General features: G+C 41.0%; 1 protein-coding gene across 1 annotated transcript in view; it reads right to left on the bottom strand.

The window, feature by feature from the left end:
• PDE8B (phosphodiesterase 8B) overlaps window positions 1–24,009 on the bottom strand; it is a 370,628-nt gene that overhangs the window by 324,626 nt on the left and 21,993 nt on the right. The window lies entirely within an intron of this gene.

The following is a 24,009-nucleotide window of genomic DNA, read 5'->3' as shown; positions in this document are numbered from 1 at the left end:
GAAATAGAACAAAATAACTAGGTGCCCAGACAGACTTTCAACGAGGTAATAGAAAGAGAAAACCAGTCTGCAAAGTATTTGTAAAAATAATGTCAAAAAGATTTGCTTAGCCATTCTTCAATCACAGTAAAATGTCTCTTGGTAATCAGATAAGGTCCAAATGCTAAGATATTTTGTCTTTCACTTCTCGTTTTAACAGAGCATTATTTAATTTTGGATCAACTATTATGCACCTCTTTTTGTACATTTTAAGGTGAGTATCACACTGAAGGTTAGAAGGGGTTAGACTGTAGACCTGTGCTGTCCAGTACAGAAGCCACTAGCCAGTAAGCACTGGAAATGAGACTACTTCCAATTATGATTCATTGTAAGTATAAAATACATGCTGGGTTTCAAATATTTGGTACAGAAAAATGTGAAATATCATTTTTATATTGATAGCATGTTGAAATTATACTATTTTAACATATTACATTAAATAACATGTAATTTTTTTAAAAAAGGAAGTAATCAGTAAGTAGGAATGGATGCAAAAGATTCACAGGAGATGAACAATCAGAACAGAGTCTCAAAGGATGAGTAGGATTTAACTGGGTGGGAGAAAAGAGAAATAGCCTATTAGGGAGGACCCAGTCTGCAGACCTGAATTCCTTCCAATGACTCTGTTCTTAGCTGAAATTAACCTTTACTGTAGCACTGAAGAGATTAGGGACACTGCAATTAGGAGATTTACATTTAAAACCTTTCACCATTGAATAGTTTTGGACAAATCACTTAATAAATTGGGACTCCAATCCTCATCTAAAAACAGGTATCAGAAGAATTCTACTTCACATGGCTGTGGTAATACTTAAATCAGATAATATGTTAAAGAGCTTGTTGTAAAGCACCTTGAAATACATAATTCTCTCCTCTTCTCCAGTATTTCAGTATTGGAATGTCTCCCCAGTAATTTATTTCATACGACCTGCTTTTTCCTTCAATTACTTTCTGCAGTCAGGGAGCTCTGTGTATGTAAACATAGTTTCACGTACTTGAAAATACTTCACCTCCATTCTGAATACGGATATCATCCACAGATATCAGACTCTTCTAATTGACTTTTAGGGGCCATGGTATAGAGAAAATCATCCTGATTTTTCTGCCCAATGAATGGCAGCACCATCCATCCAGCTGAGTAAGCTAATACCTAGCAGTTATATTTAGATCTCTCCCTCAATTTGTGAATAATCCCCAATCTGTGAATGAGCCCCATCTTCCTAAATACCTCTCATTTCTATTGCCACTATGCAAGTCTAAGCTCTTATCTTCACCTGAACTATTGCCATAACTTCCTAGATGCGATTATATCATTGACTTTTACCCATCTCTCCACAAGCCATTCTTCATTCTGCAACCAAAGTGATTTTTCAACATTAGGGGAAAAACATTGTCTTGTAGCATTAGGTACAATGTTACCTGTACATTTTTTGTAGATGTTCTTTCTCAAGTTGAGTCCTCTTCTATTCTAAGATTGATGATAACATTTTATCATGAAGGGGTGCTGAATTTTGCCAAATGCTTTCAATACAGTGAATTGCAGGAACCCTGCCTCATATCTAACTACTAAAGGAAACTGGCTGAATAGGAGATGGGGTTGGAAGGAAAGGGGAAAATGGTATCATCTGAAATAACTGGATGCATCAATGGCCTAGTGGAAGGGGATCAGCTAGAGGCCACCAGGTAGTCTCTCTGGTTCCATGATTCAAAGGCAATTGGGTACATACCACATTGCTTGAAACTGCTGACTTCATGGCAGTCTGTGGTTGACAACTGAGACCTTTTCTCCAACTCTCAGAGCAGCATCATGGAATGCCTCTAGAAAGCTGCAGCTTGTATCCATTTGCTCTGCCTTGCTGTCCCGTGATATACAGCAATTATGACATCTCCAACATGAAATTGGGGATGCAGATTACCCACTATTCACTGGCAGTCCTTGCAATTAGCTATTAAGCTTCAGCTGCCAAACCCCAGTGCAAATCTATTCAGTGGATAATTAATTAAACTTGACTTTCTCATTAGAAACCCATAGTTTTCCTAACCTTTCGTCCAGGCCATGGACTCCATGTGATGAATGTCACCTTATAATTTGTCACATCAGTCATATCTATCTCACAGCACTGGATGCAACTTAAAATGACATCTCCTGGTTTTGCAGAATGAAAAGTTTGGAGAAAAAAAAGTGCTGGCCTTTAATAATTAAAGATATTGTGAGGCCACATGCGGTGGCTCACACCTGTAATCCCAGCAATTTGGGGAGGCAGATTACTTGAGGTCAGGAGTTCAAGACCAGCCTGGTGAACATGGTAAAACCCCATCTCTACTTAAAACAAAAACAAAAACAAAACTTACTGGGGCATGGTGGTGCATGCTTATAATCTCAGCTATTTGGGAGGCTGAGGCAGGAGGATCACTTGAACCCAGGAGGCAGAAGTTGCAGTGAGTCGAGATTGCTCCACTCCACTCCAGCCTGGGTGACAGAGTGAGACTCCATCTAAAAAAAATAAAATAAATAAAAATAAAATAAATAAAACCAACAACAACACAAAAAAACCTGAAATAACAAAGGCCGGTAAAATATGTTTTAGTGATTCATTTCTATTGTATCAGCTTTGAATCATTTTCAAATCCTCACTCTCTTGGCCATTCTTCTGTATGAATGGTGCTCAGACTTCAGAAAGCATGATACTTATCATCATATAAAGATGCTTATGGCAGATTCCTGGGCCCTGTCTTTAGATTCAGTAGGTTTGGAAGCATTCCATGATTCTAATGCAGGTGATCCATGAACACAGAGCTCTCACCTCTGGTGTTGTACCTTGGCTTTGCCAGTAACAGGACAACACTGGGCATGGGTCTCCGTCTCTGCTGTCTGAGCACACTGAAAATTCCCAGGTAGAGATGGGTTTGAGCTGAAGGGCAGATATATCATTGGTTAGCCACCACTGGAGTCTGCCCTCTGCAATTTAACTTAAGAAAAATCCCATAGTCTTGGGGATGAGGTATAAGGTCACAGACAGTGATAGTAAGCCCAATTCAAATAGCTGAGGACAAGACTCACGAATTTTCCTTTAGAACATTTTTAAATATTTAACTGTCTTGCTGTCCTTCTGCCCCATTGGTCAAAGTTTCCAGAGCCTCTTATTTGTTCATTAATACAAACAACAAAAACAAGAGTAATAATAACCCTTCATATTCCATAGTGGGATAACAGACTCATTGAATTTCAGGACCAGAAGAAATCAAGATTGTCTCATTCAACCCCAAGGGGTAGAAAGCAGATAATGTGGTGACAGGGCAGAGTCCTGACTCTCAGTGCAGAATTTTCTGATAGAACTTTGCAAAATTGTTTCATGGCTATGCATCATTAATCTATCTGTTTTATCTGTGCCTCTGCCTCAGAACAAAACTCACAATATTCCCTAGAAGACAAATAATCAGAGGCAACCAACCAAACTCCACTCTATCTAACTTGTAGGATGGTCTGTGGCTGACAATCGCCTGGGGCTGGACCTGCACAGGCTCCATCTTATGAATGGCAGAAGGAGCACACCCAACCCCTGGAGTAAATCTGTCTTCTCTATAGTAAAATTATTGTCACAAATAATCATGAACTGAAACGAATCATAACAATAACCAAAAAAGCAATGCTGACAATAAAAGTTATCTTTTGTTTAATGTGGTGCAGATAAATATGTTTTACTTTACAAAATGTAAAAGATAAAAAATAAGATATTATAGCACAAATATGCAAAAATAACAACTGATATTTTTTCATTGCATTTATATACATGTATATTTTGGGACAGAGTCTCGCTTTGTCACCCAGGCTGAAGTGCAGTGGCTCAATCTCAGCTCACTGCAACCTCCACCTCCAGGGTTTAAGTGATTCTCGTGCCTAAGCCTCCTGAGTAGCTGGGACTAGAGGTGCATGCCACCATGCCCAGATAATTTTTGTATTTTTAATAGAGATGGCGTTTCGCCATGCTGCCCAAGCTGGTCTCAAATCCTGGCCTTAAGTGATATGCCTGCTTCGGCCTCCCAAAGAGCTGGGATTTAAGGGCATGAGCCATGTGCCTGGCCTGCATGAACATATTTTTAAAGGAAAAAAACCTTAGACCTATATAATGGCCTGTCAAAGAAATGAATAGTGTTACAATTAAATAATAAATAACAAGAATAGAATTTAAAATGAATATCAATTTTAAGAATGTCACTCAAAATATCTCATATATGAATAAAAATTTGCCCTTACCAAACAAAAATATTATACCTCACAGTTTCACTGTTTTAAATTCTAAACACAAAACCAAAAACTCCAAGAAATCATACAGATGATAGAATTGAAGCAAGTGAGATTCTGTTTCTTCATCTTTGCAATCCCAGTGCTATGACTGTTTCTTTGGACTCCACAGTGTAAACGCAGGAATATATGCATACCAGGAGTAGAGGCACAAGCTACCCCTGAAGGAAGCTGGAATGACTGCGATCTGTCACAAATTCTTCTCCAAAGAAAGCATGCTGCTGAGTCAGTGTGTGGGGTAGCGGTGGGAGGGGGAGGGGAATAAGAATTCCCTGTATAACTGGGAATTTTCTTAATTAACTTCCATATAGAATACAATTACTAAATGATAATGGATACAAATATGTAAAGTTGAAGGTTAGACATATATTAATCAAACTCAGAAATAATTTCAGCAATTATTTGGAACTCAGACCAACAAAAGATATTTTAGGAGTGTTAAGTATTTTATCATTGGCTTTGTTCAGAATTGCCAGACCATGATAATAATTAAAAGCAGACTACATTTTAGGACAACTACAAAGAGCCTAGAGCTAACTGTCATACTGAATAGGGAAAGACTGAATACTTCTCCCTAAGATGGTGAACAGGCAAGGATACCCTCTTTCATCAGTTCTATTCGATATTGTACTAGAAGTTCTAACCATTGCAAAAAAGGCATGAAAAAGAAAGAAAAGGTACACATATTGGACAAAAAAATAATAAAACTACCTTTTTCACACATAACAGTTTTATGTTAGAAAATTCTAAGGAATCTACGGAGGAGAAAAAGCTACTAGAATGAAAAAGTTGAATTTAGCAAGGTCATAGGATACAAGGTGAATGTATAAACTCAATTATATTACTGTATACCAGCAATGGACATTTGAAAAAAAAATAAAAAATACAATTTCATTTACAATGTCATCAAAAAACATACCATAGTTTGAGGTAAATGTAACAAAATTTATGTAAGATCTGTACACTGAAAACTATAAAACATTGCTAAAAATGAAATAAGATCTAAATAAATGGAGACACAAATCATGTTCATGGATCTTAACAAATCAGTATTGTTAAGATGGAGATTCTCCCCAATTGGCTCATAGACTGAACATAATCCCTGCCAAAAATCCAGCAGATTTTTTTTTAAAGCTTGGCAAGCTGATTCCAAACTCTATATGGAAATTAAAATGATTTAGAAAACCAAAGCAATTTTAATACTTTCTATAAAACTATAGTAATCAAATGTGATAATGGCAAGAAGACAGATATGTGATCAGTGTGGCAGAGACAGTCCAGAAATAGACCCACACAGGTATGGTCAAGTGATTTTTGTGCCAAGGCATTTCAATGGGGAAAAAGGGGTGCTTCAGCAAATGGTGCTAGGACATTCATGGCAAAAGTAAGTATTGGCCCTTGCCTTACACCATACTCAACAATTAACTCAAATTGTATATAGGCAACATGTAAAAGTGGAAACCACAAAACTCCTAGAAGAAAATCTAGGAGAAAATCTTGGCAACTTTAGTGTAGGCAAATATTTCTTGAATAGAGCATTTTAAACCCACAAACTATTAAAAACATAATTCGTAAACTGAGGTTTTATAAAATTATTATTTTTGCTCATTGAAAAACACCATTAAGAAGATGAAAGAGAAACCACAGAATGGGAAAAAAAAATTTGCAAACATATATCTAACAAAGGACTTGTAGGTTGAATATAAAAAGACCTATTACAACTCAGCTGTGAAGACAGACCAATTAAATATAAGCAAGATATTTGAAAAGATCCTTTGCTAAAGAAGATAAATGAATGACTAATAAGCACATGGAAAGACCCCAACTTCATTAGCCATTAGGCAAAGGAAAATTCCATTAGGCATTAGGAAAATGCACATTAAAATTAAACCAAGATATCATTTCACACCCATTAGAACAACCAAAATTAAAGAGACAGGCAATACTAAGTGTCAGTGAGGATGTGGAGTGCCTGGAAGTCTCCTACAGTCCTGGTAGGAGTGTAAAATGTTACTATTACTTTGGAAAATACTTTGGCAGTTTCTCATAAATTTAAACACATATTTGCCATGTGATCTACCAATCCCACTCCAGGTATTTATCCAAAAGAAATGAGAACATGTATCTACAAAAAGACTTGTACACAGATGTTCACAGCAGCTTTTTAATATACAGATGCTCCTTGGCTGACTTATAATGCAGTTATGTCCCAAGAAGGCCATGATAAGTTGAAAATATCATAAATCAAAAGTGCATTTACTATACCTAACCTACCAGACATCATAGCTTAGCTTAGCCTACATTAAATGTGCTCAGAACATTTACATTAGCTTAGGCTAGGCAAAATTATCTAACACAAGCCTATTTTATAATCAAGTGTTGAATATCTCACATAATTTATTAAATAGTGTACTGAAAGTGAAAAATAGAATGGTTGTATGGGTACTTGAAGTATGAATTCTACTGAATGTGTATTGCTTTCACAATATCTGAAAGTTGAACCATCATAGGTCAGGAACTGTCAGTTTATACAAAATACACCAAAACCAGAAACAATCCAAATGCCCATTAACAGAGAATTGATCAACAAATTGCAGTATATCTATATAATGGAATGAAGCTTAGCAAGGAAAAGGAAGAATCCACCGATACATGCAACAATATGGATGAATCTCAAAAGCATTATGATAAATGAAAGCCTGATCCATTCACTCTATACAAAATTCTAGAAAATGCAAACTTTTCTATAGTGATAGAAAGCAGATTAGGAGTCACCTGGAGGTGGGGAGAAGGGGAGATTTATTGCAACAGGACACAAGGGAAATTTTGAGGGTTATGAAAACCTTCTGTGTCTTGATTAAGATGCTTACATGGTTGTATACATTTTCTAAAGCCTACCCAAAAGCATATTTTAAATGGAAGCACTTTATTAGACATAAAATGTCTACAATGTGTTGCAAAAAGGTTCACTGAAACCAAAACCAAAAACCAAAAAAACACCCAAATTCCCAAATCCTCAACTAGCTGCTTTTCTCTCAGTCCATTCCTGCTGCTATAACAAAATACGACGGACTGAGTACTTTGTAAACAATAGAAATTTATTTCTCAGAGTTCTGGACCCTGGGAAGTCCAAGATCAGGGAGCCAACAGATTCAGTGTCTGGCGAGAGCTAATCTCTACTTCCAAGACGGTGCCTTTTTGCTGCGTCCTGTGGAGTGGGTGATCATTGAGTCCTCACATGGCAGAAGGCAGAAAGGGAAAAAAAGATGAAGACTCCAAGAAGCCTCTTTTATAAGAGCTTAATCCCATTCACCAGGAAGGAGCCTTATGGCTTAATCACCTTCTGAAGGTCCCACCTCTTAATACTATTATTGCATTGAGGATGTAGTTTCAGTATGAATTTTGGAGAGACACAAACATTCAAACCATAGCACTGCCCATTGTCACGCTGGATGCAGGGTTATAAAAAGGGAACATCTACTATACTGAGCTCCCTCCTGGCAAATATGTACTTCAGCTCCCAAGTTTTCACATGGTTCCTTACTGTGTGGAGGAGCAATAGGCCCCACATAAACCTCTACAGGAAGCCTGGGATAGAGGTAGGCTTAAGGGGCCTGCTCTGTGCTCCCTTGATTCTTGGATCCCACCTAGCTTTCTGTGGGGAAGGAAGGGTACCTCCTCCCAAGTGGAGAACTTAGCTGTCCTCAGCCACCAGACTTCCAAAGGGAAGGGGAAGAAGGGTGCAAGGAACAGAAGACACTTGTCCTGCTTTAGAACCCTCTGGGATGACAGGCTTTTTTTTTTTTAATTTTTATTTTTTATTTTTCTTGATGACTCTCTCAATGAAAACACTAGCATGGAAGCTTTCCATGCATTACCTTATTCAAATCTTTATAATAGCCCTAAATGTAACTCCTTCTGTTATGCCAGTTTACAGAAAAAGCAAAAGGACCAAAAAGGCTAAGAAGCTGTCTCAAGCTTTCAGAGCTAATACACAGCAGAACAGAATCCAATGCAGGATGTCCAAGCTATGTTCTCACCACCACATGACCTTGGATCCAGGTTGCTCATGCCCATCCTTCCCTCATCACCCTTCCCCACGTGCACTCAGTTGGCAGTGGCAGGCTCATGTTCAGAACAGACAGTGCCTAGGCCTGGAACACAGAGTTCTGTTCCCCTCTCTGCTCCAGCTACATCAAGAGTGCCCAAAGTTCAGACTCCCATCAAGTCATTTTCTCTATAATTCAAATACAGAGGTACTTTTAAGAGACATACAGCATTCCTGCTATTCCCGTGTGCTATAAATATGTAATTTATGGGGAAAATGGGAACTCTGTGTCATATCCGAATTGAGAACTATTTGAAGAAAGGAAAAAAATATCCCATCATATTGAGTCACGGAGAAAAATAACTACTGCATATCATACTAGTAAATAGGAATGTAAAAATAGCTTCTGGGAGGAAGTGTAAATTAAATGTTAATATGGCCTTGAATTTATTTCAAGTATTTTTCATCAAGCATTTGCATTTTTCATTTCCATAACCTGATCAATTTCTCCCTACTAAACCAAGGTCAAATAATTTTAGATGCTAACTTGGAAAGCCTTAAGATCAATGTGCTCGACTCCCTTTCAAAAGAAGAAACATAAGGCATCTTTTCTTTGCAAACAGGTATCATGGCGCATAGGGCATTAGTCACCAAAGAGAGGGATAGCGGTGGGGCCATGACTGCTTTTTCTCTGGCTTGCCCAGGGCATACAGTTTAGTGTGGGGTGGATGCCTCATTTTTCTTTGCCCACCACTCCTCTTCACATGGAAAGCTGCCTGCCCTACTCTGACCACGTGGTCAAGTGAGCGCTGGCATCTTGGCCACGCAGGTGAGAAAGCCAGCCAAGCAGGTCTCTTCAAGTCCTTTCTCAAGATTTTTTGAATGTGAACTAGAGAAAGAGAGCACCGCAGGGAACATGTGAGCCCAGGCATGGCAGGCAGCGGGGTTTCTGACTGAGTGGGGAAAGTCGTACCGAAAAATCCCTGACACTCCAGACCAGATTGTTTCCCCAGCCACCAACTTGGTGCCTCCCAAGAGTTTTGTTATGCATAGGATCACACAACATAGACAAGGCACTGTGTCAGGAGCCCTGTGGGCTGCTTCTGTCCTTCTGGAACCCAAGCTGGAGTCACAGAATCCAAGAATTCTCAGCTGCCCTTAATAAATAATGAACAACGCTTCCTAGCTCCTGCCCTGCCTCAGGTACTGTGGAAGGTATTTGATACAACTCACTTCATTTAATCCCCACAACAACCTAAGGAGGTAGGGACTATTGAAATCTTCATTTCACAGATGAAAAACAAAACCAAACTAAATTGGAAGCTGTGAGATGTCAAGAAATCTCACCATCACTAAGCTTTTCTCCATTACCATAGGGAAACTATAACCTTGCTTGCTCTAGATCTGGACTCTTTCCTCACCATCCTTGTGTAGACAGGAACTACAAAAACAAATCTAAACTAAAAGCCTGGTGCAAGTGACCCCATTTTCAAAACAAAAATGGAGCTGCCAAGTGGGAAGCTGAGCCCAGTAGCTGGGGCCTGGCCAGCATGGCAATCCAACTGGACATAGCACTCACACATGATATGGATTCCGCACATGGGCACCAGGGAGGGCAGCTGAGGGTGGACTTAGGGAAGAGGCTCAAATTTCTACAGGATAGGTTTCTTAAAAAATTAAACTTTATGTGGCAAAATATACATAAAATAAAATTTACCTTTTTAGGTGTACAATTTGGTGGCATTAAGTACGTTCATATTGTTGTGCAACCATCACCACCATGCATCTCCAGAACATTTTCATCTTCACAAAGAGAAAGTCTATACCCCTTAAACCATAACTCCCCATCTCTCCTCCACCCCCCAGCCTCCGGCAGCTACCATTCTGCTTCATATTTCTATAAATGTGACTACTCTAAGCACCTCATGTAAGTACCTACACAGTATATGCTTTTAATGGCAAGTTTTCAATCACTCCAAGTATTCACCGAATACTTTGCCCAGCATTGTGCTAGGCCTTATGGGGGAAATGTACGAGCTCTCATTCCTGCCGCAGAGACCATTCTAGCTGAGCTGTGAAAGCAAGGCTAGCTTCTAAGAAACAACGTGTCAGATGCACAGTACTAGCCTGGAGGACAAGAGAAACTTGGGTGAGGGAGAGATCCTTCTAACATAGTGTAATCTAAGCAGTTTTCATAAGGGTGATGACTCAGTGAATGAGTAGGAGGTTTGGTTGGGCGGAGAGGAGGATTTCGGATTAACTGAATCATACATCCAAGCAAACAGGCTGGATCATCCTGAGTAGTGCCAGCCAACACCAAAAGCAACAGCATGCTGATAGTTTCTCTGAGGACAGAGCGATATACCCTACATCTGCTTGTGCCCCCAAGCCACACATACTCAGATAATGGTTTGCTTTTCTCCTATGGCAAGAAATGCAAAAGAAAAAAATTGACCAGGTGCAGTGGCTCACTCCTGTAATCCCATCACTTTGGGAGACTGAGGCAGGAGGATAGCTTGAGCCCAGGAGTTCAAGACCAGTCTGGGCAACATGGCATGACCCCATTTTTCTCCCCCAAAAAAACCAGGCAGGCATGGTGATGCGTGCCTCTGGTCCCAGCTACTAGGGAGGCTGAGGCAGGAGGATCACTTGAGCCCAGGAGGATAAGGCTGCAATGAGCTACGATTATGCCATGACACTCCGGCCTGGGCAACAGACTGAGACCCTGTCTCAAAAAAAAGAAAAAAAATTTAAAGGATTGAGAGTTGGGGCTTGCTATTGTTTTTATAATTATCTCAGAAAACAGCTAAACCAGCTCTTCTGTGCAAGTTTATTTTTCCTTTGGCAAAAAGTTTGTAAACACTTCTGAAACTTGCGTGGATGTCTGAACACCGAGGTCAGGTCACATCAACCCTGACTACGGTTGCAGAGTGAGATCCCTGGAATCATGGTGGGATAAGCCTCCAGAGGTTCACTCTAACCAGTCATACCAGCCCTTTAAACAAGCAGGAGGAAGCCCGACCCGCAGCCTGCCAGTTCTTTGAACAAGTGTGCCAGTGGAGCAGTGCTCCGTGGAGACAAGGCTCTCTGTACGAGGGTTGCCTCCCATGTCTTTTCCATATCCCCTCCCACCAGATCTGTCTTCTGCTTTTCCAAGTATAAGCCTCATTTAGGGACCCTAGTAGAGAGGTAAGAACAAAAAGGTCTGTACCACTGTTGGTCATATTGGTTTGCCTTTGCTTTCCTGTCTTTCTTTTTATTTCCTCCCCACCTTCCCTGTGTGATGCAGCAGTAAACAAAACTACTCTTGCCTTTACACAAAAGCATTTCTCATTGTGTCTCACAGCAGATAGCTTCGATTCTGGCCATCCATTCAACTGTATGCATGTTAACAGAAATCGCCAATGTGGAGCTAAGTGAAGCAGACAGAAAGTACACTATGGGCCTTTATGAGGCATCCTAGAACCCTAGGAGAGGAAAAACGTGAGATGGCAATGAGTGAGTCCTGCCTGGATCCCCTGCCAGCCTCCTCCATCCTTAGGCAGTAGTAGTAGTTTATGGTGAATAGATGTACATAAACCACGACAAAACAATACAGAGTGGTAGACTAATGAATCCTGAAAAGGAGTTGAAATTCTGGGATAAATCTCTGTACCAGTTCTTCCTAACAGTTCTGAGAAATAGAAATCAGTATCAAATGCCTTGCTGAGGATTTCCACAGGAAAAGAGCCATTTCTTTCTGCAACCAGTATTTTCCTCTCATTCCAGTGATGTAGAAAAGGTCACCCCGGGCCAGGCGTGTTGGTTCACACCTGTAATCCCAGCACTTTGGGAGGCTGAGGCAGGTGGATCACCTGAGGTCAGGAGTTCAAGACCAGCCTGACCAATATGGTGAAACCCCATCTCTACTAAAAATACAGAAATTAGCCGGGCACAGTAGCGGGCACCTATAGTCCCAGCTACTCAGGAGGCTGAGACAGGAATCGCTTGAACCCGGGAGGCAGAGGTTGCAGTGAGCTGAGATCACACCACTGCAATCTGGGTGACAGAGCGAGACTCCGTCTCAAAAAAAAAAGAAAGAAAAAGAAAATGTCACCCCAGGGAGCACTACTCCCTAGAGTTGCATGTCCCAGCGATGCTGGCCTCTGCACAGCAGCTCAGGCTCCTCAAATACGCTGAGGCCAGTAACACACAGCAGTGAGACATGGGAACCGCAGACCACACTGGAGTTACTTCTTACCAACTCCATTTCCCATCTATTCTCTTGTTTATTACTTCCTGGTACATATTGAACAGGCTGAATCTTAAAAATATCTCAGTTCTGGCCTACAATATTCCAACAGTCCAACTGGTCTACTCAGCTCTAGTCTGTACTTTTTCCAAACACATCCCCCATACTTGCCTGAGGTGGTATATTTAAAACATAGCTCTCACCATGTAACTCTCTTGCCTAAAACTACCTCAGAATAAACTCCAAGCTTAGCGCGCTATGTTTCAAGCAAAAAGAGACTTCACATATATAATTACAGTAAAAATTTCCAGTCTCAAAGATAAGTTTTAAAAATTTCATAAGTATCCAAGCCAAAAGCCAACCAACAAAATAAACATAAAGTATACATGAACGTTTTTCTAATAATAAATGGCAGAAGATGATGGCTATGGTTTGAATGTGTCCCCAAAGTTTATGTATTGGAAACTTAATTCCCCAATGCAACCATGTTGACAGCTAAGAACTTTAAGAGGTGACTGCAGACTCTTCTTGAATGGATTAATTTTGGGAGTGGGTTTGCTCTAAAAGCAAGTTTAGTGCACTCTCCCTTGCTGTGTCTCTCTCTCTTTCCCTCTCTTTCTCCCCCCACCTCACTGCCCCATCTCCCCCTCTCCCTCTCCTCTCCCTCTCCCTCTCCCTCTCTCTCTCTCATTCTTTCTTGCCCTTCTGCCTCTGCCATGGGATGATACAAGAAGGCTCTCACTAGATGCAGCCCCTTGATCTTGGACCTACAAGGCTCCAGAACTGTAGGCCAGATAAATTTCCTCTTTTTATTAATTACCCAGTCTCTGGTGTTCTGTTATAGCAGAACAAAACAGATTAAGACAATGTTAAGTTAAACAATGGGGTAGAAGTGACCCAGCACAGTGGTTCACACCTTTAACCCCAGCATTTTGGGAGGCTGAGGTGGAAGAATCACTTGACACCAGGAGTTCGAGACCAGTCTGGGAAACATAGTGAGACCCTGTCTCTACCTTCCAAAAAAGAAAAAAACATAAATAAATTAGGTGGGCATAGTGGCATGTGCCTGTACCCCCAGCCGCTTGGGAGGTTGAGGCGGGAGAATCACTGGCATGCAGGAGTTTGAGACTGAAGTGAGCCATGATTATGCCACTGCACTCCAGTCTGGGTGACAGAACAAGACCTTCTTTCTGGAAAAAAAAAAAAGGAAGGTGGATCTGAAAAAGTCTAAAGGTGAACATTAAAAACGGTTCACCATTTGCGAATGGGTTTTGTTACAATCATAATCAGTATAAAATGAGGACATTATTTGAAAGACACACAGTCATTTATAGTTAGAAAAGCAAAGCCTCTTTATTTTGACATACGTTTCTTCCATTACTCTTCTTGCTCCCTTAGCCCTGCTTCCTGCAGTCAGCCCTCAGATTATCTGCATCCTAGTCCTTGTCTTAGTCGTTGCATTTAGGGAAATCCAAACTAAGAAAGCATGTAGAGAGTGGCCCTAGAAAATAGAAGCTACTTGTAGCTACTCGTAGGTCTGAACCTTCAAACCTCAGGATAGAATTCTGGTACTGGATCATTCACCCACCAAACAGTAACAAGGACCTCATTTCTAGTGGTAAGTGGGGTGATGGTAACCCTTGGTGTGCTGTAGTATTAGGATTAAGACTCTTACCTGTGATGGGTTAAGATAAGAAACAGGTGGAAAGGGAAATATTGGTTTATACAGTAGCTTTAGCTGGTCATATATGCATAAAATCTCCACAAACAGCTAGTCTGATAGACATCTGGAATAGCCTATTAAAGTTTCAGCTAAAGTGCCATTTGGAGGATGATACCCTGTAAACATGAGATACTGTCCTCCAGAATAAATTGCATGCACTAAATCAATGATTTATGGGTCTGTGTCCACAACAGCTAGGATATGTTAGTCTTCAACACTGTATAAGCTTCCTATTACCACAAAACTTCAATCCATATTGTGTCTACTAACATTCATATAAAAGTAGCTGTACCATACCTTTACTCTCCTAATTCCCAGTTAATCAAACTATCTTCCACTTTTTCCTAGATCAGCTAAGCTTCAAGCAGCTGCTAGCCACTGCATCCATCTCCTCAAAAAAAGTAATTCTGAGGTTCTGATGAAGCCCACAGCAAAAACACTTTCCCAGTCAGTCTTTCCCAGCCTTGCTCTCCATTCCAGCAACTCTGTTCCCCTGTTTTCATGTCTAATTTTAGGGGACAAGCTTTTCTTCCTCCTTCTCCTTCTCTCTTTTCCTCCCTCCTTCTCTTCATCCTTCCCTTCATTTCTGTCTTCTTCCTTTCAAATCCAGCCAAAGATGTATATAATTAAGCAAAAACTAAGTAATCTAGGTAATCGGGACAAAAGGAAAATAGAGGAAGAAAAATAAAAGATGAAATAAGAAGGGTAATATTAGCATACAGAGAAGTTGACCACGTGGCACTTGTAGGTGCTTTGAGTTGAACTATGTCCCTGCAAAAGATGTGTTGAAGTCCTAACTCTGGGCACTTGTGAATGTGACCTTATCTGGAAATAAGGTGATTGCAGATGTAATCATGTTAAGACACCCACTAGGGTGGGTCTTAATCCAATATAGCCAGCATCCTTATAAGAAAGGGGAAGTTTCGACACAGACACCCAGGGACAATGCCATGTGATGACAGAGGCAGCAATTGGAGGGATGCAACTGCAAGCCAAGGAACACAAGGTATTGCTAGTGCTATAGTTTGAATGTTTCTGTCCCCTCCAAAACTCATGTTGAAACATAATCCCCAATGTGCTGGGAGGAAAAGCCCAGTGGGAAATGTTTCAGTCATGAGAGCCCTGCCCTCATGAATAGATTAATGTAATTATAAAGGGCTTGATGAAGGGAGTTTCTCCTCCTACCTCTTGCCTTCTGCCATGTGATGATGAAACCAGAATGCTCTCACCCATTGCTGGCATCTTGATAGGGAACTTACCAGCCTCCAGAACTATGAGCTAATAAATGCCTGTTCATTATAAATTACCCAGTTTTAGGTGTTCTGTTACAGTAGGCATGAAATGGACTAAGACAGCCAGCCACCACGAGAAGCTAGGGAAAGGTAAGGAAGTACCAAGGGTTCTTCAAAAAAGTCCATCAATAATGTGTATCATGCTCAGCGCAGTGGCTCATGCCTGTAATCCCAGCACTTTGGGAGGCCAAGGCAGGCAGATCACTTCAGGTCAGAAGTTCAAGACCAGCCTGGCCAACATAGCAAAACCCTGGCTCTAATAAAAATACAAAAATTAGCTGGGTGTGTTAGCATGCGCCTGTGGTCCCAGCTACTGGGGAGGCTGAGGTGGGAGAATTGCTTAAACCTGGAGGTTGAGGCTGCAGTGAGCAGAGATCACACCACCACACTCCAGCCTGGGCAACACAGTGAGACTCCATCTCAAAAAAAAGAAAAGTGTATCATGAAAAACTTGTGCATGGATTTCAAAGTTTTTCCACACCAATAAACTGGTACTAACTTGTATAACATGTCTGAATAGGGTCTAGTTTGAGGCATGAAGAAAGATAAGACTTCAGTTTTAAAACAGTCCACATCAGAGCAACATGAAGTTGGCTAATGCAAGAATCAACCTCAAATTTATGGTGAAGTTTGGGGAGAAGAGTGGTAAAATCATCGATGCTTTACAGAAAGTTTATGGGGACAATGCCTCAAAGAAATTAGATGTTTACAAATGGATAAGTTTCAGAAGGGATGAGACAATGTTGAAGATGAAGCCCATCACGGTAGACCATCTACATCGATTTGCAAGAAGAAAATTCATCTTGTTTGAGCCCTAACTGAAGAGGACCAACGATGAATAGCAGAAACAATGGCCAACACCACAGACATCTCACCTGGGTCAGCTCACACAATTCTCACTGAAAAATGTTAGTTGAGCAAAGTTTCTACTCAATGGGTGCCAAAACCACTGTGCTCAGATCAGCTGTGCAGAAGAGCAGAATAAACAATGGGATCATTTCTTTGAAGAACTGGAACAGCAGATGAAACATGGCTTTACCAGGATGATCCTGAAGACAAAGTACCATCGGAGCAATGGCTAACAAGAGAAGAAAGTTACCCAGGCAAAGCAAAAGCAGACCAGTCAACACCAAAGTTCCTGGCAACAATTTCTGGGGATGTTCAAGGCATTTCACCTGTTGACTTTCTGAGGGGCCAAACAACAATACCATCTGCTTATTATGAGAGTGTCTTGAGAAAGTTAACCAAAGCTTTAGCGAAAAAACACGTGGGAAAGCTTCACCAGAGAGAGTATTTCTCTACCACAACAGTGCTCCTGCTTATTCCTCTCATCAAACAAGGGCAATTTCTTGAGAGTTCCCATAGAAAATCATTAGGCATCCACCTTACAGAGCTGACGTGGCTGTCTGACTTCTTTTTTTCTAATTGATACAGTTTGAATATTTGTCCCTTCCAAGTCTCATGCTGAAGTTTGATTCCCAATGTTGCAGGTGGGGCATAATAGGGGGTGTTTGAGTCATGGGGGCAGATTCCTCAAAAATAGATTAATGCCGCACCTGGGGGGTATGAGTTCTCACTCTTACTTCCCTCCAGATCTGGTTATTAAAAAGAGTCTGGTGCCTCCCTCTACTCCCTCTTTCCTCTTCTTTTGCCATGATGTCTGCTCCCCTTCCCCTTTTATCATAAGTGGAAGCTTCCTGAGGTCCTCACCAGAAGCAGATGCTGACACCTTGCTACTTGTACAGCCTGCAGAACTGAGAGTCAAATGAGCCTCCTTTCAGGTATCCTTTTATAGCAATGCAAAATGGACTAACACACTAATATTTAAAAAAAAAAAAAAAAAAGGCAGGCATGGTGGCTCATGCTTATAATCCCAAGACTTTGAGAAGCCAAGATGAGAGGATCACTTGAGCCCAGGAGTTCAAGACCAGCCTGGGCAACATGGTGAGACTCTGTCTCTACACAAAATACAAACTTAACCAGGCATGGTGGTGCCTGCCTGTCTCTGCTACTTGGGAGGCTGAGGTGGGAGGATTGCTTGAACCCAGGAGGTCGAGGTTATAGTGAGCTATGATCACACAACTGCACCCCAGCCTGAGTGGCAGAGTGAGACTCAATCTCAAGAAAACAAATGTAAAGTGTACCCATTTTTCTTCAGTTAATGATGTAAGAAAGACTGCATTGACATGGCTAAATTCCCAGGATGCTGGGAATGGACTAGATGGCTGATATCATCACTTACAAAAGTCTCTTGAACTTAATGGAGTTTATGTTGAGAAATAAAATGTATATTTCTCATTTTTATCTTTTAATTCCATTTTTCCACAACCTTTTTGAAGTCCCCTCATATTCTTCCCTACAGGTTCCAAAGGTAACATAGCCCAGCGGACACCTTAATTTTGACTTCTAACCAAACCTCCAGGACTATGGAAGAATAAACACCTGTTGTTTTAAGCCTATCTGTTTGTGATACTTTGTTGTGGCAGCTCTAGGAAACTGATAGAGTAGATATTCAACATTGGACTCAGACCTCCCAGCAGCCAAAGCAGGAGACATAATCCACAGTGGGATTAAAAGGTCTCATTTGTTCAGGGCATGCAGCGCTTTTCATGACACGGAGAGATCAGAGAAAGTTCTCCTCTAGATCCTGCAGAGAAAACACTGTGGGATGCAGTAGACAGCTGTAGCAGATGACATCATGACACTAAATCTGATAATGAAGTTTATGCATCTGTTTCCTACAAGGTGCCTCTCTGAAGGCAGATGGCATTACCCCAGGACAGTTTAGTAAAAGCACATCCAGGAACCAGAAAGGAAAGAGGGGACATTACCATCAACCTTATAGAAATAAAAAAAGTATAAAAAATACTATATTATGAAAAAGTATATACCAACACCTTAGATCATATTGATGAAATCAACAAATTCCTGGAAAAAATACAAACTACCAAAACTGACAAGAAGAAATAGATAATCTGAACAGACAGATAATAAATGAAGAGATTGAATTAGTAATCAACCACCTATGCATAAATCGAAGCCTGGGTCCAGATGGCTTCACTGTTGAATCTACCAAACATTTACAGAAAAATTAATAGCAATTCTTCACAAACTCTTCCAAAAAATAGAAAAGAGCACTTGTCAACTCACTTTATGAGGCTGGTATTACCCTTATACCAAAAACAAGATAAAAACAGCCCAAGAAAGAAACCTACAGACCAAAAGCACATCTGGGATGCACCACAACAGTGAGGTCCAAAGAACACAGCTCCATAATTGCATGTCTTTGAGGCAATCTTGATAAATATTTTTCTCAAACTGGGTTTGGTTTTGAGACAGGATCTCATTCCGTCACCCAGGCTAGGGTATAGTGGTGTGTGTGATCAGGGCTCACTACAGCCTTCACCTCCTGAGTTCAAACAACACTCCCACCTCAGCCTCCTGAGTAACTGGAACCACAGATGTGTGCTACCATGCTGGGGGTGATTTTTGTATTTTTTTTTTTCTTTTTTAAGAGGTGATTTCGCCATGTTGTCCAAACTGGTCTCAAACTCCTGGGCCTGCTTTGGCCTCCCAAAGTGCTGGGATTACAGGCGTGAGTCACTGCACTGGGCCCAGCCTCAAACTGGGTTTCTGATAGCAGATTTCAAGGCTATAATTTCTGAAGAGAATAGGGAGAGTAAATATTTGTATTTCCAATGAAATGCAGGTCCTTACTTTTTGCCAACTTCCAGGGCAGGGGACAGAAATGAGATCCTCCTGTGAAAATTAAATGTTATTTATTTATGGTTAAATGCGTGATGAACGTTAGGGGAATTGCCACTACCAAGAAAGTAAGAACTGAAGGTTGTTTTTCTTGCTGAAATTTGAACAAAGGATGTAGGGCAAAGAAGAAAAGTTATTAGATATTTGAGACATATTTTGTAGTTTGATTTTAAATATAATACAAGAAGGAGATTTCTGATTACAAGAAAATTTAAGAATTTAGAAAAGTACTACATTTAAGCATTGACTCACAAAATTTAAGAAAATTTAAGCACTGACTCACAAATAAGATAAGCTCCTTTTATCTGACTTAAAAAATACGTCTTGTTAAGATAATAAACATATAATGCCAGGAGTCCAATCCTTTTCAAGACTTGATTAAATGCTGCCACTTTCAAAACTATGTAGCCATTCTTAATTTATTATGGCACTTGAATATTTTCTCTTATATAATTTTTTTACTTTCTTCTTGGAGTTGCATGTGTCTTACTGTCATACTGGAGTGTAATCCTCTTGAGGGCAGGAATAAGTCTCCAGACTCCTGCTTAGGCTTAAGATGGTGCTTTGCCTATAACCAGCACTTACTAAAAACTCCTCTATGAACCAATGAAAAGATCATGTATCTCATTACGTGGTCAGTTTAAAGCTAAATGGATTCTTTTAGACACTCAAAGCAATAAAGCTTCTTCTTAAAAGAACTGCCAGATACAATAAACTGTAAAAAGTTGTTCAAATATTTAAACATGAATTAGAGATGACTTTAACCTGATTCGTTTACACTAGTTACTTTTCTTTTTTATTTATTTTATTTTATTATTATTTTTTAAACAGGGTCTCACACTATCGCCCAGGCTGGAGTGCAGTTGCACGATCTTGGCTCACTGCAACCTCCGCCTCCGGGTTCAAGCAATTCTCCCACCTCAGGCTCCCAGGGAGCTGGGCTTACAAGGATCTGCCACCACACCCGGCTAATTTTTGTATTTTTCTAGTAGAGATGGGGTTTCACCATGTTAGCCAGGCTGGTCTTGAACTCCTGACCTTAAGTGATCCACTCGCCTGGGCCTCCCAAAGTGCTGGGATTACAGGTGTGAGCCACTGCACCTGGCCATTTATACTAGTTACTTTTCTTTTTCATGTTTTTATTGATACAAAATATTTGTACGTATTTATGGGGTACATGTGATATTTTGATGCATGCATACAATGTGTAATGATCGTCAGGGTTATCAGGATACCCATCACCTTGAACATTTATCATTTCTTTGTATTGGGAACATTTTAAATCTTCTCTTCTACTCGACATCACTAATTAGCAGAGAAATGCAAGTCAAAATGACATCACCTTACACCTGTTAGGATGGCTATTATCAAAAAGTCAAAAGACAGCAAGTGTTGGTGAGGATTCGAGAAAAGGGGATGCTTGTACCCTGTTGGTGGAAATGTCAATTGGTGCAGCCATTATGAAAAATAGTATAGAGGTTCCTCAAAAAATTAAAACTAGAACTATCATATGATCCACTAATACTACTATTGGGTATATTTCCAAAAGAAATAAAAACCCTATCTCCAAGAAGTATCTGCAGTCCCATGTTAATTGCAGCATTATTTACAGAAGCCAAAAGATATGGTAACAATCTAAGTGTCCATCAACTGATGAATAAAAAAAGAAACTGTGGTGTATACACACACACACACCACACACACACGGATATTATTCAGCCTTAAAGAAAAAGGAACTCTTACCATTTGCAACAACATGGATGTCTTAGAGAAGAGTATGCTAAGTGAAATAAGCCAGACACAGAAAGACAAATACTGCATGATCTCATATATATGTGGAATCTTAGAAATTAAAGTCAAACTCATAGAAAAAAATCTCTTCGGCTGGGTGCACTGGCTCACGCCTGTAATCCCAGCACTTTGGGAGGTAGAGGCGGGTGGATCATGAGGTCAGGAGACTGATTTCACCCTGGCTAACACGGTGAAACCCCATCTCTACTAAAAATACAAAAAAGTTAGCCGGGTGTGGTGGCAGGCGCCTGTAGTCCCAGCTACTTGGGAGGCTGAGGCAGGAGAATGGCGTGAACCCAGGAGGCGGAGCTTTCAGTGAGCCAAGATTGCACCACTGTACTCCAGCCTGGGCAACAGTGCAAGAGTCCGTCTCAAAAAAAAAAAGAAAAAAGAAAGAAAGAAAAATATCTTCTCTTCTAGTTATTTGGAAATACAATGTATTGTTGCTAACTATAGTCACCCTTCTGTGTTATCAAAAACTAGAACTTATTCCATCTTATCTGTTTGCTTGTATCCATTCACCAGCCTGTCTTCACTCCCCTACCCCTACACCCTTCTGCTCTCTACCTCCATGAGATCAAGTTCTTTAGCTCCCACATGAGTGTGAACATGTGATTTTTGCCTTTCTGTGTCTGACTTATTTAACTTAACAAGATGGCCTTTAGTTCCCTGAATGTTGCTGCAAATGACAGGATTTCATTCCTTTTTATGGCTGAATAGTATTCCATTGTGTATATATAGCACATTTTCTTTACTGATCTGCTTATAGGCTTTGGTTGATTTCATATCTTGGCTATTGTGAATAGTGTGGCTATAAACGGGAGTACAAGGATCCCTTTGATACACTGATTTCCTTTCCTTTGGATAAATAACCAGTAGTGGGATTGATGGATCATATGACAGTTCTATCTTTAGTTTTCTGAGAAGCCTCCATACTGTTTTCCATAATGGGTGTCTGGATATACATTCCCACCAACAGTGTACTCATTACTTTTCTTTTTATCAGATGTCCACAGCTATAAAGTGTCCTTTGGGCCTGAAGAAAAGTAGTAACTTAATAGTTGGCCTTCAGATTGCAAAATTATTCCTTTGAACAGCAATCCCCAACCTTTTTGGCACCAGGGACTGGTTTCGTGGAAGACAATTTTTCCATGGACAGGGGTGGGGAATGGGTTCAGGATGATTCAAGCACATCACATTTATTGTGCACTTTATTTCTATTATTATTACACTGTAATATATAATGAAATAACTATACAACTCGCCATAATGTAGAATCAGTGGGAGCCCTGAGTTTGTTTTCCTGCAATCAGATGGGCCCATCTGGGCATGATAGGAGATAGTGACAGATCGTCAGGCATCAGATTTTCATAAGGGGCACACAACCTAGATCCCTTGAATGCACATAGTTCACAATTGTGCTCCTATGAGAATCTAATGCACCAGCTGATGTAACAGGAGGTGGAACTCAGACGGCAATGCTAGTCATGGGGAGCGGCTGTAAATACAGACGAAGCTTCCCTCTTTTGCTTGCCCCTTACTCACCTCCTGCTGTGCCACCAGGTTCCTAACAGGGTACAAAGGGTACTGATTCATGGCCCGGGGTTGGGGACCCCTGCCTTTGAAGACACCCAACCAGCTTCTTCTTCCGAAACCATTATTGGAAAGGTGGATTGTATTATTCTACCCAGTTATTTCTTGTCCTCCTTTTAAGAGTATTATTCAGCTCACTTATTGTTGATAGGGACAGAAGACAGGGAGCTACTGGGTAGAATAAGGCAGTTCCCTGGCAAAGGCCCCACCCTCAAGCCTGGAAACCCATGGCCCTAAATGAAGAGAGGTATTCCTGCTCTTGTGCCCAAAAGTTACCTTTTGGCCCTCCATGACCCCCTATCCTGTACCCAAATAAACTCCAGAAACCAGGCTCCAGCAGCAAAAGATGAGCAGATGAACAGAAGAACAGAGCAGAAGAGCGGCAGGTAAAGAGAAGGAATGCTAGGAGGAGTTCAGCTGGGGACAGTCAGAGAATCCACCACTGGACGGTCAAACTCCAGGGGAAAATTATCTTCCTACTCCATCCCCTTTCCAGTTCCCCATCCATCCCACTGACTGCCACCCCTACCACCTGATAACCCCCACCCCACTACTCTACTTCACCAGCATTCACCATCCTTCAAGTCCATGTGTGACCTGATTTTTCTGGGAGGGGGGACAAGAGCTCGAGATATAGAAAGCTGTCAGATTGACCCACTGTGCTTGTAAAAATGCAGAAGGTCTATTGAGCTGGTTAATACTTAAGCCGTCTGCTGATGGTAAGGCTAAAAGAGCACACTGTTGACACAAGCCCATTTGGGCTCCAGGAATCACAGGCTCCTGCCCCTGGACACTGCAGTGGGGCTGGAAGCCCAGCGCCCCAGCTTTTGCACCCCGGCTCCTGCACCCGTCCGTCTGCATGCTCCACCTCCCATAAGGGGTTTCAGCAGAGCAGAGACCGAACACACCAGCCACAGCCCTGTTGCATGTCCTGCAAAGGACAGGGGAAGCGGGGAAATCAGGGAACTCTCCCGCTTCATTGTCACATGACTTGCAAGGCTTCCTTAAGAGAGGGATATACTTCCCCACCCACTAACAGCAAGTTTTGACCAGTGGAACCTGAGCAGAACTGAGGCATGAGGAATGTGAGTTTGAGGAGCAGCTTGTGCCAGTCATGTACAAGAGCTAATCGTTACATTTCCAGGAACTTGGCAAGCCACTTGTTAGACTGTTTGTAGCTTGAAATCGGCCATAGTGGGAGTATTAACATCACAGAAATAGCAA

The sequence above is a fragment of the Trachypithecus francoisi genome, unplaced genomic scaffold (assembly GCF_009764315.1).
Source record: "Trachypithecus francoisi isolate TF-2019V2 unplaced genomic scaffold, Tfra_2.0 Lachesis_group2, whole genome shotgun sequence".
Classification (NCBI taxonomy): Eukaryota; Metazoa; Chordata; class Mammalia; order Primates; family Cercopithecidae; genus Trachypithecus; species Trachypithecus francoisi.
The sequence above is the reverse complement of the archived record's forward strand: the minus strand, read 5'-3'. Positions and strand labels throughout refer to the sequence as shown.